Below are 18,113 nucleotides of genomic sequence, written 5' to 3'. Positions count from 1 at the left end.
TATTGACTGTAAATGACTATTGCATGTGAATTAGAACTCTTAGAACTAAAATTAGTGTGTTTAGAGTCATTTTAATGCCTGAAATTGGTCGAAATAGAAGCTTCTGAGTAGGAGAAAAAGTCTGCAAAAATGGCAATTTTGGTCACATTGAGGCTTTAAAATGTAGTTATTTAACATGAGGCACAATCCAAATGAAATTTTGAATCAATTTTTCGACAGTCCAAAAAATCAATTTTATGATGAAAAACGATGACCCGTGACCTGTCGAATTTTCTCCAGATGGTCAGAAATGGTAATTTTTTAATGTTTAACTTATTGACTGTAAATGACTATCGCATGTGAATTAGAACTCTTAGAACTAAAATTAGTGTGTTTAGAGTCATTTTAATGCCTGAAATTGGTCGAAATAGAAGCTTCTGAGTAGGAGAAAAAGTCTGCAAAAATGGCAATTTTGGTCACATTGAGGCTTTAAAATGTAGTTATTTAACATGAGGCACAATCCAAATGAAATTTTGAATCAATTTTTCGACAGTCCAAAAAATCAATTTTATGATGAAAAACAATGACTCGTGACCTGTCGAATTTTCTCCAGATGGTCAGAAATGGTAATTTTTTAATGTTTCATTTTTTGACTGCAAATGACTATTGCATGTGAATTAGAACTCTTAGAATTACAATTAGTGTGTTTAGAGTCATTTTAATGCCTGAAATTGGTCGAAATAGAAGCTTCTGAAAAGGAGAAAAAGTTTGTAAAAATGGTAATTTTGGTCACATTGAGGCATTAAAAAGTAGTTATTCAACATGAGGCACAATCCAAATGACATTTTGAATCAATTTTTCGAAAGTCCAAAAAATCAATTTTCTGATGAAAAACGATGACCCGTGACCTGTCGAATTTTCTCCAGATGGTCAGAAATTATAATTTTTTAATGTTTAACTTATTGACTGTAAATGACTATTGCATGTGAATTAGAACTCTTAGAACTAAAATTAGTGTGTTTAGAGTCATTTTAATGCCTGAAATTGGTCGAAATAGAAGCTTCTGAAAAGGAGAAAAAGTTTGTAAAAATGGCAATTTTGGTCACATTGAGGCTTTAAAAAGTAGTTATTCAACATGAGGCACAATCCAAATGACATTTTGAATCAATTTTTCGACAGTCCAAAAAATCAATTTTCTGATGAAAAACGATGACCCGTGACCTGTCGAATTTTCTCCAGATGGTCAGAAATTATAATTTTTTAATGTTTAACTTATTGACTGTAAATGACTATTGCATGTGAATTAGAACTCTTAGAACTAAAATTAGTGTGTTTAGAGTCATTTTAATGCCTGAAATTGGTCGAAATAGAAGCTTCTGAGTAGGAGAAAAAGTCTGTAAAAATGGCAATTTTGGTCACATTGAGGCTTTAAAATGTATTTATTCAACATGAGGCACAATCCAAATGAAATTTTGAATCAATTTTTCGACAGTCCAAAAAATCAATTTTCTGATGAAAAACGATGACCCGTGACCTGTCGAATTTTCTCCAGATGGTCAGAAATGGTAATTTTTTAATAGATAATTTTTTGACTGCAAATGACTATTGCATGTGAATTAGAACTCTTAGAATTAAAATTAGTGTGTTTAGAGTCATTTTAATGCCTGAAATTGGTCGAAATAGAAGCTTCTGAAAAGGAGAAAAAGTTAGTAAAAATGGCAATTTTGGTCACATTGAGGCTTTAAAAAGTAGTTATTCAACATGAGGCACAATCCAAATGACATTTTGAATCAATTTTTCGACAGTCCAAAAAATCAATTTTCTGATGAAAAACGATGACCCGTGACCTGTCGAATTTTCTCCAGATGGTCAGAAATTATAATTTTTTAATGTTTAACTTATTGACTGTAAATGACTATTGCATGTGAATTAGAACTCTTAGAACTAAAATTAGTGTGTTTAGAGTCATTTTAATGCCTGAAATTGGTCGAAATAGAAGCTTCTGAAAAGGAGAAAAAGTTTGTAAAAATGGCAATTTTGGTCACATTGAGGCTTTAAAAAGTAGTTATTCAACATGAGGCACAATCCAAATGACATTTTGAATCAATTTTTCGACAGTCCAAAAAATCAATTTTCTGATGAAAAACGATGACCCGTGACCTGTCGAATTTTCTCCAGATGGTCAGAAATTATAATTTTTTAATGTTTAACTTATTGACTGTAAATGACTATTGCATGTGAATTAGAACTCTTAGAACTAAAATTAGTGTGTTTAGAGTCATTTTAATGCCTGAAATTGGTCGAAATAGAAGCTTCTGAGTAGGAGAAAAAGTCTGTAAAAATGGCAATTTTGGTCACATTGAGGCTTTAAAATGTATTTATTCAACATGAGGCACAATCCAAATGAAATTTTGAATCAATTTTTCGACAGTCCAAAAAATCAATTTTCTGATGAAAAACGATGACCCGTGACCTGTCGAATTTTCTCCAGATGGTCAGAAATGGTAATTTTTTAATAGATAATTTTTTGACTGCAAATGACTATTGCATGTGAATTAGAACTCTTAGAATTAAAATTAGTGTGTTTAGAGTCATTTTAATGCCTGAAATTGGTCGAAATAGAAGCTTCTGAAAAGGAGAAAAAGTTAGTAAAAATGGCAATTTTGGTCACATTGAGGCTTTAAAAAGTAGTTATTCAACATGAGGCACAATCCAAATGACATTTTGAATCAATTTTTCGACAGTCCAAAAAATCAATTTTCTGATGAAAAACGATGACCCGTGACCTGTCGAATTTTCTCCAGATGGTCAGAAATTATAATTTTTTAATGTTTAACTTATTGACTGTAAATGACTATTGCATGTGAATTAGAACTCTTAGAACTAAAATTAGTGTGTTTAGAGTCATTTTAATGCCTGAAATTGGTCGAAATAGAAGCTTCTGAGTAGGAGAAAAAGTCTGCACAAATGGCAATTTTGGTCACATTGAGGCTTTAAAAAGTAGTTATTCAACAGGAGGGACAATCCAAATGACATTTTGGATCAATTTTTCGACAGTCCAAAAAAATCAATTTTCTGATGAAAAACGATGACCCGTGACCTGTCGAATTTTCTCCAGATGGTCAGAAATGGTAATTTTTTAATGTTTAACTTATTGACTGTAAATGACTATCGCATGTGAATTAGAACTCTTAGAACTAAAATTATTGTGTTTAGAGTCATTTTAATGCCTGAAATTGGTCGAAATAGAACCTTCTGAGTAGGAGAAAAAGTCTGTAAAAATGGCAATTTTGGTCACATTGAGGCTTTAAAATGTATTTATTCAACATGAGGCACAATCCAAATGAAATTTTGAATCAATTTTTCGACAGTCCAAAAAATCAATTTTCTGATGAAAAACGATGACCCGTGACCTGTCGAATTTTCTCCAGATGGTCAGAAATGGTAATTTTTTAATAGTTAATTTTTTGACTGCAAATGACTATTGCATGTGAATTAGAACTCTTAGAATTAAAATTAGTGTGTTTAGAGTCATTTTAATGCCTGAAATTGGTCGAAATAGAAGCTTCTGAAAAGGAGAAAAAGTTTGTAAAAATGGCAATTTTGGTCACATTGAGGCTTTAAAAAGTAGTTATTCAACATGAGGCACAATCCAAATGACATTTTGAATCAATTTTTCGACAGTCCAAAAAATCAATTTTCTGATGAAAAACGATGACCCGGGACCTGTCGAATTTTCTCCAGATGGTCAGAAATGGTAATTTTTTAATGTTTAACTTATTGACTGTAAATGACTATCGCATGTGAATTAGAACTCTTAGAACTAAAATTAGTGTGTTTAGAGTCATTGTAATGCCTGAAATTGGTCGAAATAGAAGCTTCTGAGTAGGAGAAAAAGTCTGCAAAAATGGCAATTTTGGTCACATTGAGGCTTTAAAATGTAGTTATTTAACATGAGGCACAATCCAAATGAAATTTTGAATCAATTTTTCGACAGTCCAAAAAATCAATTTTATGATGAAAAACGATGACCCGTGACCTGTCGAATTTTCTCCAGATGGTCAGAAATGGTAATTTTTTTAATGTTTAACTTATTGACTGTAAATGACTATCGCATGTGAATTAGAACTCTTAGAACTAAAATTAGTGTGTTTAGAGTCATTTTAATGCCTGAAATTGGTCGAAAAAGAAGCTTCGGAGTAGGAGAAAAAGTCTGTAAAAATGGCAATTTTGGTCACATTGAGGCTTTAAAAAGTAGTTATTCAACAGGAGGGACAATCCAAATGACATTTTGGATCAATTTTTCGACAGTCCAAAAAAATCAATTTTCTGATGAAAAACGATGACCCGTGCGTGACCTGTCGAATTTTCTCCAGATGGTCGGAAATGGTAATTTTTTAATGTTTAATTTATTGACTGCAAATGACTATTGCATGTGAATTAGAACTCTTAGAATTAAAATTAGTGTGTTTAGAGTCATTTTAATGCCTGAAATTGGTCGCAATAGAAGCTTCTGAGTAGGAGAAAAAGTCTGTAAAAATGGCAATTTTGGTCACATTGAGGCTTTAAAATGTATTTATTCAACATGAGGCACAATCCAAATGAAATTTCGAATCAATTTTTCGACAGTCCAAAAAATCAATTTTCTGATGAAAAACGATGACCCGTGACCTGTCGAATTTTCTCCAGATGGTCAGAAATGGTAATTTTTTAATGTTTAATTTGTTGACTGCAAATGACTATTGCATGTGAATTAGAACTCTTAGAATTAAAATTAGTGTGTTTAGAGTCATTTCAATGCCTGAAATTGGTCGAAATAGAAGCTTCTGAAAAGGAGAAAAAGTTTGTAAAAATGGCAATTTTGGTCACATTGAGGCTTTAAAAAGTAGTTATTCAACATGAGGCACAATCCAAATGACATTTTGAATCAATTTTTCGACAGTCCAAAAAATCAATTTTCTGATGAAAAACGATGACCCGTGACCTGTCGAATTTTCTCCAGATGGTCAGAAATTATAATTTTTTAATGTTTAACTTATTGACTGTAAATGACTATTGCATGTGAATTAGAACTCTTAGAACTAAAATTAGTGTGTTTAGAGTCATTTTAATGCCTGAAATTGGTCGAAATAGAAGCTTCTGAGTAGGAGAAAAAGTCTGCAAAAATGGCAATTTTGGTCACATTGAGGCTTTAAAATGTATTTATTCAACATGAGGCACAATCCAAATGAAATTTTGAATCAATTTTTCGACAGTCCAAAAAATCAATTTTATGATGAAAAACGATGACCCGTGACCTGTCGAATTTTCTCCAGATGGTCAGAAATGGTAATTTTTTAATGTTTAACTTATTGACTGTAAATGACTATCGCATGTGAATTAGAACTCTTAGAACTAAAATTAGTGTGTTTAGAGTCATTTTAATGCCTGAAATTGGTCGAAATAGAAGCTTCTGAGTAGGAGAAAAAGTCTGCAAAAATGGCAATTTTGGTCACATTGAGGCTTTAAAATGTAGTTATTTAACATGAGGCACAATCCAAATGAAATTTTGAATCAATTTTTCGACAGTCCAAAAAATCAATTTTATGATGAAAAACGATGACCCGTGACCTGTCGAATTTTCTCCAGATGGTCAGAAATGGTAATTTTTTTAATGTTTAACTTATTGACTGTAAATGACTATCGCATGTGAATTAGAACTCTTAGAACTAAAATTAGTGTGTTTAGAGTCATTTTAATGCCTGAAATTGGTCGAAATAGAAGCTTCTGAGTAGGAGAAAAAGTCTGTAAAAATGGCAATTTTGGTCACATTGAGGCTTTAAAAAGTAGTTATTCAACAGGAGGGACAATCCAAATGACATTTTGGATCAATTTTTCGACAGTCCAAAAAAATCAATTTTCTGATGAAAAACGATGACCCGTGACCTGTCGAATTTTCTCCAGATGGTCGGAAATGGTAATTTTTTAATGTTTATTTTATTGACTGCAAATGACTATTGCATGTGAATTAGAACTCTTAGAATTAAAATTAGTGTGTTTAGAGTCATTTTAATGCCTGAAATTGGTCGAAATAGAAGCTTCTGAGTAGGAGAAAAAGTCTGTAAAAATGGCAATTTTGGTCACATTGAGGCTTTAAAATGTATTTATTCAACATGAGGCACAATCCAAATGAAATTTCGAATCAATTTTTCGACAGTCCAAAAAATCAATTTTCTGATGAAAAACGATGACCCGTGACCTGTCGAATTTTCTCCAGATGGTCAGAAATGGTAATTTTTTAATGTTTAATTTGTTGACTGCAAATGACTATTGCATGTGAATTAGAACTCTTAGAATTAAAATTAGTGTGTTTAGAGTCATTTCAATGCCTGAAATTGGTCGAAATAGAAGCTTCTGAAAAGGAGAAAAAGTTTGTAAAAATGGCAATTTTGGTCACATTGAGGCTTTAAAAAGTAGTTATTCAACATGAGGCACAATCCAAATGACATTTTGAATCAATTTTTCGACAGTCCAAAAAATCAATTTTCTGATGAAAAACGATGACCCGTGACCTGTCGAATTTTCTCCAGATGGTCAGAAATTATAATTTTTTAATGTTTAACTTATTGACTGTAAATGACTATTGCATGTGAATTAGAACTCTTAGAACTAAAATTAGTGTGTTTAGAGTCATTTTAATGCCTGAAATTGGTCGAAATAGAAGCTTCTGAGTAGGAGAAAAAGTCTGCAAAAATGGCAATTTTGGTCACATTGAGGCTTTAAAAAGTAGTTATTCAACAGGAGGGACAATCCAAATGACATTTTGGATCAATTTTTCGACAGTCCAAAAAAATCAATTTTCTGATGAAAAACGATGACCCGTGACCTGTCGAATTTTCTCCAGATGGTCAGAAATGGTAATTTTTTTATGTTTAACTTATTGACTGTAAATGACTATCGCATGTGAATTAGAACTCTTAGAACTAAAATTAGTGTGTTTAGAGTCATTTTAATGCCTGAAATTGGTCGAAATAGAAGCTTCTGAGTAGGAGAAAAAGTCTGCAAAAATGGCAATTTTGGTCACATTGAGGCTTTAAAATGTAGTTATTTAACATGAGGCACAATCCAAATGAAATTGTGAATCAATTTTTCGACAGTCCAAAAAATCAATTTTATGATGAAAAACGATGACCCGTGACCTGTCGAATTTTCTCCAGATGGTCAGAAATGGTAATTTTTTAATGTTTAACTTATTGACTGTAAATGACTATCGCATGTGAATTAGAACTCTTAGAACTAAAATTAGTGTGTTTAGAGTCATTTTAATGCCTGAAATTGGTCGAAATAGAAGCTTCTGAGTAGGAGAAAAAGTCTGCAAAAATGGCAATTTTGGTCACATTGAGGCTTTAAAAAGTAGTTATTCAACAGGAGGGACAATCCAAATGACATTTTGGATCAATTTTTCGACAGTCCAAAAAAATCAATTTTCTGATGAAAAACGATGACCCGTGACCTGTCGAATTTTCTCCAGATGGTCAGAAATGGTAATTTTTTAATGTTTAACTTATTGACTGTAAATGACTATCGCATGTGAATTAGAACTCTTAGAACTAAAATTAGTGTGTTTAGAGTCATTTTAATGCCTGAAATTGGTCGAAATAGAAGCTTCTGAGTAGGAGAAAAAGTCTGTAAAAATGGCAATTTTGGTCACATTGAGGCTTTAAAATGTATTTATTCAACATGAGGCACAATCCAAATGAAATTTTGAATCAATTTTTCGACAGTCCAAAAAATCAATTTTCTGATGAAAAACGATGACCCGTGACCTGTCGAATTTTCTCCAGATGGTCAGAAATGGTAATTTTTTAATGTTTAATTTTTTGACTGCAAATGACTATTGCATGTGAATTAGAACTCTTAGAATTAAAATTAGTGTGTTTAGAGTCATTTTAATGCCTGAAATTGGTCGAAATAGAAGCTTCTGAAAAGGAGAAAAAGTTTGTAAAAATGGCAATTTTGGTCACATTGAGGCTTTAAAAAGTAGTTATTCAACATGAGGCACAATCCAAATGACATTTTGAATCAATTTTTCGACAGTCCAAAAAATCAATTTTCTGATGAAAAACGATGACCCGTGACCTGTCGAATTTTCTCCAGATGGTCAGAAATTATAATTTTTTAATGTTTAATTTATTGACTATAAATGACTATTGCATGTGAATTAGAACTCTTAGAACTAAAATTAGTGTGTTTAGAGTCATTTTAAGGCCTGAAATTGGTCGAAATAGAAGCTTCTGAGTAGGAGAAAAAGTCTGCAAAAATGGCAATTTTGGTCACATTGAGGCTTTAAAATGTAGTTATTTAACATGAGGCACAATCCAAATGAAATTTTGAATCAATTTTTCGACACTCCAAAAAATCAATTTTAGGATGAAAAACGATGACCCGTGACCTGTCGAATTTTCTCCAGATGGTCAGAAATGGTAATTTTTTAATGTTTAACTTATTGACTGTAAATGACTATTGCATGTGAATTAGAACTCTTAGAACTAAAATTAGTGTGTTTAGAGTCATTTTAATGCCTGAAATTGGTCGAAATAGAAGCTTCTGAGTAGGACAAAAAGTCTGCAAAAATGGCAATTTTGGTCACATTGAGGCTTTAAAAAGTAGTTATTCAACAGGAGGGACAATCCAATTACATTTTGGATCAATTTTTCGACAGTCCAAAAAAATCAATTTTCTGATGAAAAACGATAACCCGTGACCTGTCGAATTTTCTCCAGATGGTCAGAAATGGTAATTTTTTAATGTTTAACTTATTGACTGTAAATGACTATCGCATGTGAATTAGAACTCTTAGAACTAAAATTAGTGTGTTTAGAGTCATTTTAATGCCTGAAATTGGTCGAGATAGAAGCTTCTGAGTAGGAGAAAAAGTCTGTAAAAATGGCAATTTTGGTCACATTGAGGCTTTAAAAAGTAGTTATTCAACAGGAGGGACAATCCAAATGACATTTTGGATCAATTTTTCGACAGTCCAAAAAAATCAATTTTCCGATGAAAAACGATGACCCGTGACCTGTCGAATTTTCTCCAGATGGTCGGAAATGGTAATTTTTTAATGTTTAATTTATTGACTGCAAATGACTATTGCATGTGAATTAGAACTCTTAGAATTAAAATTAGTGTGTTTAGAGTCATTTTAATGCCTGAAATTGGTCGAAATAGAAGCTTCTGAAAAGGAGAAAAAGTTTGTAAAAATGGCAATTTTGGTCACATTGAGGCTTTAAAAAGTAGTTATTCAACATGAGGCACAATCCAAATGACATTTTGAATCAATTTTTCGACAGTCCAAAAAATCAATTTTCTGATGAAAAACGATGACCCGTGACCTGTCGAATTTTCTCCAGATGGTCAGAAATGGTAATTTTTTAATGTTTAACTTATTGACTGTAAATGACTATTGCATGTGAATTAGAACTCTTAGAACTAAAATTAGTGTGTTTAGAGTCATATTAATGCCTGAAATTGGTCGAAATAGAAGCTTCTGAGTAGGAGAAAAAGTCTGCAAAAATGGCAATTTTGGTCACATTGAGGCTTTAAAAAGTAGTTATTCAACAGGAGGGACAATCCAAATGACATTTTGGATCAATTTTTCGACAGTCCAAAAAAATCAATTTTCTGATGAAAAACGATGACCCGTGACCTGTCGAATTTTCTCCAGATGGTCAGAAATGGTAATTTTTTAATGTTTAACTTATTGACTGTAAATGACTATCGCATGTGAATTAGAACTCTTAGAACTAAAATTAGTGTGTTTAGAGTCATTTGAATGCCTGAAATTGGTCGAAATAGAAGCTTCTGAGTAGGAGAAAAAGTCTGTAAAAATGGCAATTTTGGTCACATTGAGGCTTTAAAAAGTAGTTATTCAACAGGAGGGACAATCCAAATGAAATTTTGAATCAATTTTTTGACAGTCCAAAAAATCAATTTTATGATGAAAAACGATGACCCGTGACCTGTCGAATTTTCTCCAGATGGTCAGAAATGGTAATTTTTTAATGTTTAATTTTTTGACTGCAAATTACTATTGCATGTGAATTAGAACTCTTAGGGCCTCATGTAGGTAGCCATATACCGGTCGGTAACGGCCGATTTTCGGTAATTATACCGTTACCGACCGGTATATTGGCTATTGGTATGTAGGGGGTCAATTTCTGAAATCGGAATTTACCGAATCGGTAAAACTACCGAATCGGTAAAATTACCGAATCGGTAACGTTACCGATGTGGTAATTTTACCGATTCGGTAATTTTACCGAATCGGTAAATTCCGATGTCAGAAATGATATGTAGGGGGAGTGTGTGTGTGTGTTTATGAGTCGGTATTTACCACCAACTTTTAGTTGGTGGTAAATAATTAATGTATGTTTGTATGCATTTGGAAGCGCGTAGCAGTGTGCAATGTGGCATACATACATGCCCTTAGGGCATGTATGTGTGCCACATGTGCACACATGGCTGAATCAGGGGTGCAACAGGGTGTCAATGTGACACCCTGCCACCCTTGCATTTTCTCCACCATTACCGAATCGGTATTTACCGATTCGGTAATGAGGCATACCTTCCCATCAATGGGAAGGTATGCCTCATTACCGAATCGGAAAATACCGATTCGGTAATTACCGAATTGTAACGAATCGGTAAAAAATACCGACTCATTACCTACATACGAGTTACCACTTCTAAAATACCGATTCGGTATCGTTCGGTATTTTAGAAGTGGTAACTCGTATGCTACCTACATGAGGCCCTTAGAATTAAAATTAGTGTGTTTAGAGTCATTTTAATGCCTGAAATTGGTCGAAATAGAAGCTTCTGAAAAGGAGAAAAAGTTTGTAAAAATGGTAATTTTGGTCACATTGAGGCTTTAAAAAGTAGTTATTCAACATGAGGCACAATCCAAATGACATTTTGAATCAATTTTTCGACAGTCCAAAAAATCAATTTTCTGATGAAAAACGATGACCCGTGACCTGTCGAATTTTCTCCAGATGGTCAGAAATTATAATTTTTTAATGTTTAACTTATTGACTGTAAATGACTATTGCATGTGAATTAGAACTCTTAGAACTAAAATTAGTGTGTTTAGAATCATTTTAATGCCTGAAATTGGTCGAAATAGAAGCTTCTGAGAAGGAGAAAAAGTCTGTAAAATTGCAATTTTGGTCACATTGAGGCTTTAAAATGTATTTATTCAACATGAGGCACAATCCAAATGAAATTTTGAATCAATTTTTCGACAGTCCAAAAAATCAATTTTCTGATGAAAAACGATGACCCGTGACCTGTCGAATTTTCTCCAGATGGTCAGAAATGGTAATTTTTTAATGTTTAATTTGTTGACTGCAAATGACTATTGCATGTGAATTAGAACTCTTAGAATTAAAATTAGTGTGTTTAGAGTCATTTCAATGCCTGAAATTGGTCGAAATAGAAGCTTCTGAAAAGGAGAAAAAGTTTGTAAAAATGGCAATTTTGGTCACATTGAGGCTTTAAAAAGTAGTTATTCAACATGAGGCACAATCCAAATGACATTTTGAATCAATTTTTCGACAGTCCAAAAAATCAATTTTCTGATGAAAAACGATGACCCGTGACCTGTCGAATTTTCTCCAGATGGTCAGAAATTATAATTTTTTAATGTTTAACTTATTGACTGTAAATGACTATTGCATGTGAATTAGAACTCTTAGAACTAAAATTAGTGTGTTTAGAGTCATTTTAATGCCTGAAATTGGTCGAAATAGAAGCTTCTGAGTAGGAGAAAAAGTCTGCAAAAATGGCAATTTTGGTCACATTGAGGCTTTAAAAAGTAGTTATTCAACAGGAGGGACAATCCAAATGACATTTTGGATCAATTTTTCGACAGTCCAAAAAAATCAATTTTCTGATGAAAAACGATGACCCGTGACCTGTCGAATTTTCTCCAGATGGTCAGAAATGGTAATTTTTTAATAGTTAATTTTTTGACTGCAAATGACTATTGCATGTGAATTAGAACTCTTAGAATTAAAATTAGTGTGTTTAGAGTCATTTTAATGCCTGAAAATGGTCGAAATAGAAGCTTCTGAAAAGGAGAAAAAGTTTGTAAAAATGGCAATTTTGGTCACATTGAGGCTTTAAAAAGTAGTTATTCAACATGAGGCACAATCCAAATGACATTTTGAATCAATTTTTCGACAGTCCAAAAAATCAATTTTATGATGAAAAACGATGACCCGTGACCTGTCGAATTTTCTCCAGATGGTCAGAAATGGTAATTTTTTTAATGTTTAACTTATTGACTGTAAATGACTATCGCATGTGAATTAGAACTCTTAGAACTAAAATTAGTGTGTTTAGAGTCATTTTAATGCCTGAAATTGGTCGAAAAAGAAGCTTCTGAGTAGGAGAAAAAGTCTGTAAAAATGGCAATTTTGGTCACATTGAGGCTTTAAAAAGTAGTTATTCAACAGGAGGGACAATCCAAATGACATTTTGGATCAATTTTTCGACAGTCCAAAAAAATCAATTTTCTGATGAAAAACGATGACCCGTGCGTGACCTGTCGAATTTTCTCCAGATGGTCGGAAATGGTAATTTTTTAATGTTTAATTTATTGACTGCAAATGACTATTGCATGTGAATTAGAACTCTTAGAATTAAAATTAGTGTGTTTAGAGTCATTTTAATGCCTGAAATTGGTCGCAATAGAAGCTTCTGAGTAGGAGAAAAAGTCTGTAAAAATGGCAATTTTGGTCACATTGAAGCTTTAAAATGTATTTATTCAACATGAGGCACAATCCAAATGAAATTTCGAATCAATTTTTCGACAGTCCAAAAAATCAATTTTCTGATGAAAAACGATGACCCGTGACCTGTCGAATTTTCTCCAGATGGTCAGAAATGGTAATTTTTTAATGTTTAATTTGTTGACTGCAAATGACTATTGCATGTGAATTAGAACTCTTAGAATTAAAATTAGTGTGTTTAGAGTCATTTCAATGCCTGAAATTGGTCGAAATAGAAGCTTCTGAAAAGGAGAAAAAGTTTGTAAAAATGGCAATTTTGGTCACATTGAGGCTTTAAAAAGTAGTTATTCAACATGAGGCACAATCCAAATGACATTTTGAATCAATTTTTCAACAGTCCAAAAAATCAATTTTCTGATGAAAAACGATGACCCGTGACCTGTCGAATTTTCTCCAGATGGTCAGAAATTATAATTTTTTAATGTTTAACTTATTGACTGTAAATGACTATTGCATGTGAATTAGAACTCTTAGAACTAAAATTAGTGTGTTTAGAGTCATTTTAATGCCTGAAATTGGTCGAAATAGAAGCTTCTGAGTAGGAGAAAAAGTCTGCAAAAATGGCAATTTTGGTCACATTGAGGCTTTAAAAAGTAGTTATTCAACAGGAGGGACAATCCAAATGACATTTTGGATCAATTTTTCGACAGTCCAAAAAAATCAATTTTCTGATGAAAAACAATGACCCGTGACCTGTCGAATTTTCTCCAGATGGTCAGAAATGGTAATTTTTTTATGTTTAACTTATTGACTGTAAATGACTATCGCATGTGAATTAGAACTCTTAGAACTAAAATTATTGTGTTTAGAGTCATTTTAATGCCTGAAATTGGTCGAAATAGAAGCTTCTGAGTAGGAGAAAAAGTCTGTAAAAATGGCAATTTTGGTCACATTGAGGCTTTAAAATGTATTTATTCAACATGAGGCACAATCCAAATGAAATTTTGAATCAATTTTTCGACAGTCCAAAAAATCAATTTTCTGATGAAAAACGATGACCCGTGACCTGTCGAATTTTCTCCAGATGGTCAGAAATGGTAATTTTTTAATAGTTAATTTTTTGACTGCAAATGACTATTGCATGTGAATTAGAACTCTTAGAATTAAAATTAGTGTGTTTAGAGTCATTTTAATGCCTGAAATTGGTCGAAATAGAAGCTTCTGAAAAGGAGAAAAAGTTTGTAAAAATGGCAATTTTGGTCACATTGAGGCTTTAAAAAGTAGTTATTCAACATGAGGCACAATCCAAATGACATTTTGAATCAATTTTTCGACAGTCCAAAAAATCAATTTTCTGATGAAAAACGATGACCCGTGACCTGTCGAATTTTCTCCAGATGGTCAGAAATTATAATTTTTTAATGTTTAACTTATTGACTGTAAATGACTATTGCATGTGAATTAGAACTCTTAGAACTAAAATTAGTGTGTTTAGAGTCATTTTAATGCCTGAAATTGGTCGAAATAGAAGCTTCTGAGTAGGAGAAAAAGTCTGCAAAAATGGCAATTTTGGTCACATTGAGGCTTTAAAATGTAGTTATTTAACATGAGGCACAATCCAAATGAAATTTTGAATCAATTTTTCGACAGTCCAAAAAATCAATTTTATGATGAAAAACGATGACCCGTGACCTGTCGAATTTTCTCCAAATGGTCAGAAATGGTAATTTTTTAATGTTTAACTTATTGACTGTAAATGACTATCGCATGTGAATTAGAACTCTTAGAACTAAAATTAGTGTGTTTAGAGTCATTTTAATGCCTGAAATTGGTCGAAATAGAAGCTTCTGAGTAGGAGAAAAAGTCTGCAAAAATGGCAATTTTGGTCACATTGAGGCTTTAAAATGTAGTTATTTAACATGAGGCACAATCCAAATGAAATTGTGAATCAATTTTTCGACAGTCCAAAAAATCAATTTTATGATGAAAAACGATGACCCGTGACCTGTCGAATTTTCTCCAGATGGTCAGAAATGGTAATTTTTTAATGTTTAACTTATTGACTGTAAATGACTATCGCATGTGAATTAGAACTCTTAGAACTAAAATTAGTGTGTTTAGAGTCATTTTAATGCCTGAAATTGGTCGAAATAGAAGCTTCTGAGTAGGAGAAAAAGTCTGTAAAAATGGCAATTTTGGTCACATTGAGGCTTTAAAATGTATTTATTCAACATGAGGCACAATCCAAATGAAATTTTGAATCAATTTTTCGACAGTCCAAAAAATCAATTTTCTGATGAAAAACGATGACCCGTGACCTGTCGAATTTTCTCCAGATGGTCAGAAATGGTAATTTTTTAATGTTTAATTTTTTGACTGCAAATGACTATTGCATGTGAATTAGAACTCTTAGAATTAAAATTAGTGTGTTTAGAGTCATTTTAATGCCTGTAATTGGTCGAAATAGAAGCTTCTGAAAAGGAGAAAAAGTTTGTAAAAATGGCAATTTTGGTCACATTGAGGCTTTAAAAAGTAGTTATTCAACATGAGGCACAATCCAAATGACATTTTGAATCAATTTTTCGACAGTCCAAAAAATCAATTTTCTGATGAAAAACGATGACCCGTGACCTGTCGAATTTTCTCCAGATGGTCAGAAATTATAATTTTTTAATGTTTAATTTATTGACTATAAATGACTATTGCATGTGAATTAGAACTCTTAGAACTAAAATTAGTGTGTTTAGAGTCATTTTAATGCCTGAAATTGGTCGAAATAGAAGCTTCTGAGTAGGAGAAAAAGTCTGCAAAAATGGCAATTTTGGTCACATTGAGGCTTTAAAATGTAGTTATTTAACATGAGGCACAATCCAAATGAAATTTTGAATCAATTTTTCGACAGTCCAAAAAATCAATTTTAGGATGAAAAACGATGACCCGTGACCTGTCGAATTTTCTGCAAATGGTCAGAAATGGTAATTTTTTAATGTTTAACTTATTGACTGTAAATGACTATCGCATGTGAATTAGAACTCTTAGAACTAAAATTAGTGTGTTTAGAGTCATTTTAATGCCTGAAATTGGTCGAAATAGAAGCTTCTGAGTAGGACAAAAAGTCTGCAAAAATGGCAATTTTGGTCACATTGAGGCTTTAAAAAGTAGTTATTCAACAGGAGGGACAATCCAATTACATTTTGGATCAATTTTTCGACAGTCCAAAAAAATCAATTTTCTGATGAAAAACGATGACCCGTGACCTGTCGAATTTTCTCCAGATGGTCAGAAATGGTAATTTTTTAATGTTTAACTTATTGACTGTAAATGACTATCGCATGTGAATTAGAACTCTTAGAACTAAAATTAGTGTGTTTAGAGTCATTTTAATGCCTGAAATTGGTCGAAATAGAAGCTTCTGAGTAGGAGAAAAAGTCTGTAAAAATGGCAATTTTGGTCACATTGAGGCTTTAAAAAGTAGTTATTCAACAGGAGGGACAATCCAAATGACATTTTGGATCAATTTTTCAACAGTCCAAAAAAATCAATTTTCCGATGAAAAACGATGACCCGTGACCTGTCGAATTTTCTCCAGATGGTCGGAAATGGTAATTTTTTAATGTTTAATTTATTGACTGCAAATGACTATTGCATGTGAATTAGAACTCTTAGAATTAAAATTAGTGTGTTTAGAGTCATTTTAATGCCTGAAATTGGTCGAAATAGAAGCTCCTGAAAAGGAGAAAAAGTTTGTAAAAATGGCAATTTTGGTCACATTGAGGCTTTAAAAAGTAGTTATTCAACATGAGGCACAATCCAAATGACATTTTGAATCAATTTTTCGACAGTCCAAAAAATCAATTTTCTGATGAAAAACGATGAGCCGTGACCTGTCGAATTTTCTCCAGATGGTCAGAAATGGTAATTTTTTAATGTTTAACTTATTGACTGTAAATGACTATTGCATGTGAATTAGAACTCTTAGAACTAAAATTAGTGTGTTTAGAGTCATATTAATGCCTGAAATTGGTCGAAATAGAAGCTTCTGAGTAGGAGAAAAAGTCTGTAAAAATGGCAATTTTGGTCACATTGAGGCTTTAAAAAGTAGTTATTCAACAGGAGGGACAATCCAAATGACATTTTGGATCAATTTTTCGACAGTCCAAAAAAATCAATTTTCTGATGAAAAACGATGACCCGTGACCTGTCGAATTTTCTCCAGATGGTCGGAAATGGTAATTTTTTAATGTTTAATTTATTGACTGCAAATGACTATTGCATGTGAATTAGAACTCTTAGAATTAAAATTAGTGTGTTTAGAGTCGTTTTAATGCCTGAAATTGGTCGAAATAGAAGCTTCTGAGTAGGAGAAAAAGTCTGTAAAAATGGCAATTTTGGTCACATTGAGGCTTTAAAATGTATTTATTCAACATGAGGCACAATCCAAATGAAATTTCGAATCAATTTTTCGACAGTCCAAAAAATCAATTTTCTGATGAAAAACGATGACCCGTGACCTGTCGAATTTTCTCCAGATGGTCAGAAATGGTAATTTTTTAATGTTTAATTTTTTGACTGCAAATGACTATTGCATGTGAATTAGAACTCTTAGAATTAAAATTAGTGTGTTTAGAGTCATTTTAATGCCTGAAATTGGTCGAAATAGAAGCTTCTGAAAACGAGAAAAAGTTTGTAAAAATGGCAATTTTGGTCACATTGAGGCTTTAAAAAGTAGTTATTCAACATGAGGCACAATCCAAATGACATTTTGAATCAATTTTTCGACAGTCCAAAAAATCAATTTTCTGATGAAAAACGATGACCCGTGACCTGTCGAATTTTCTCCAGATGGTCAGAAATTATAATTTTTTAATGTTTAACTTATTGACTGTAAATGACTATTGCATGTGAATTAGAACTCTTAGAACTAAAATTAGTGTGTTTAGAGTCATTTTAATGCCTGAAATTGGTCGAATTAGAAGCTTCTGAGTAGGAGAAAAAGTCTGCAAAAATGGCAATTTTGGTCACATTGAGGCTTTAAAAAGTAGTTATTCAACAGGAGGGACAATCCAAATGACATTTTGGATCAATTTTTCGACAGTCCAAAAAAATCAATTTTCTGATGAAAAACGATGACCCGTGACCTGTCGAATTTTCTCCAGATGGTCAAAAATGGTAATTTTTTAATGTTTAACTTATTGACTGTAAATGACTATCGCATGTGAATTAGAACTCTTAGAACTAAAATTATTGTGTTTAGAGTCATTTTAATGCCTGAAATTGGTCGAAATAGAAGCTTCTGAGTAGGAGAAAAAGTCTGTAAAAATGGTAATTTTGGTCACATTGAGGCTTTAAAATGTATTTATT

Source organism: Triturus cristatus, chromosome 1_2, assembly GCF_964204655.1.
Source record: "Triturus cristatus chromosome 1_2, aTriCri1.1, whole genome shotgun sequence".
Classification (NCBI taxonomy): Eukaryota; Metazoa; Chordata; class Amphibia; order Caudata; family Salamandridae; genus Triturus; species Triturus cristatus.
Note: the sequence above shows the minus strand (reverse complement) of the source record.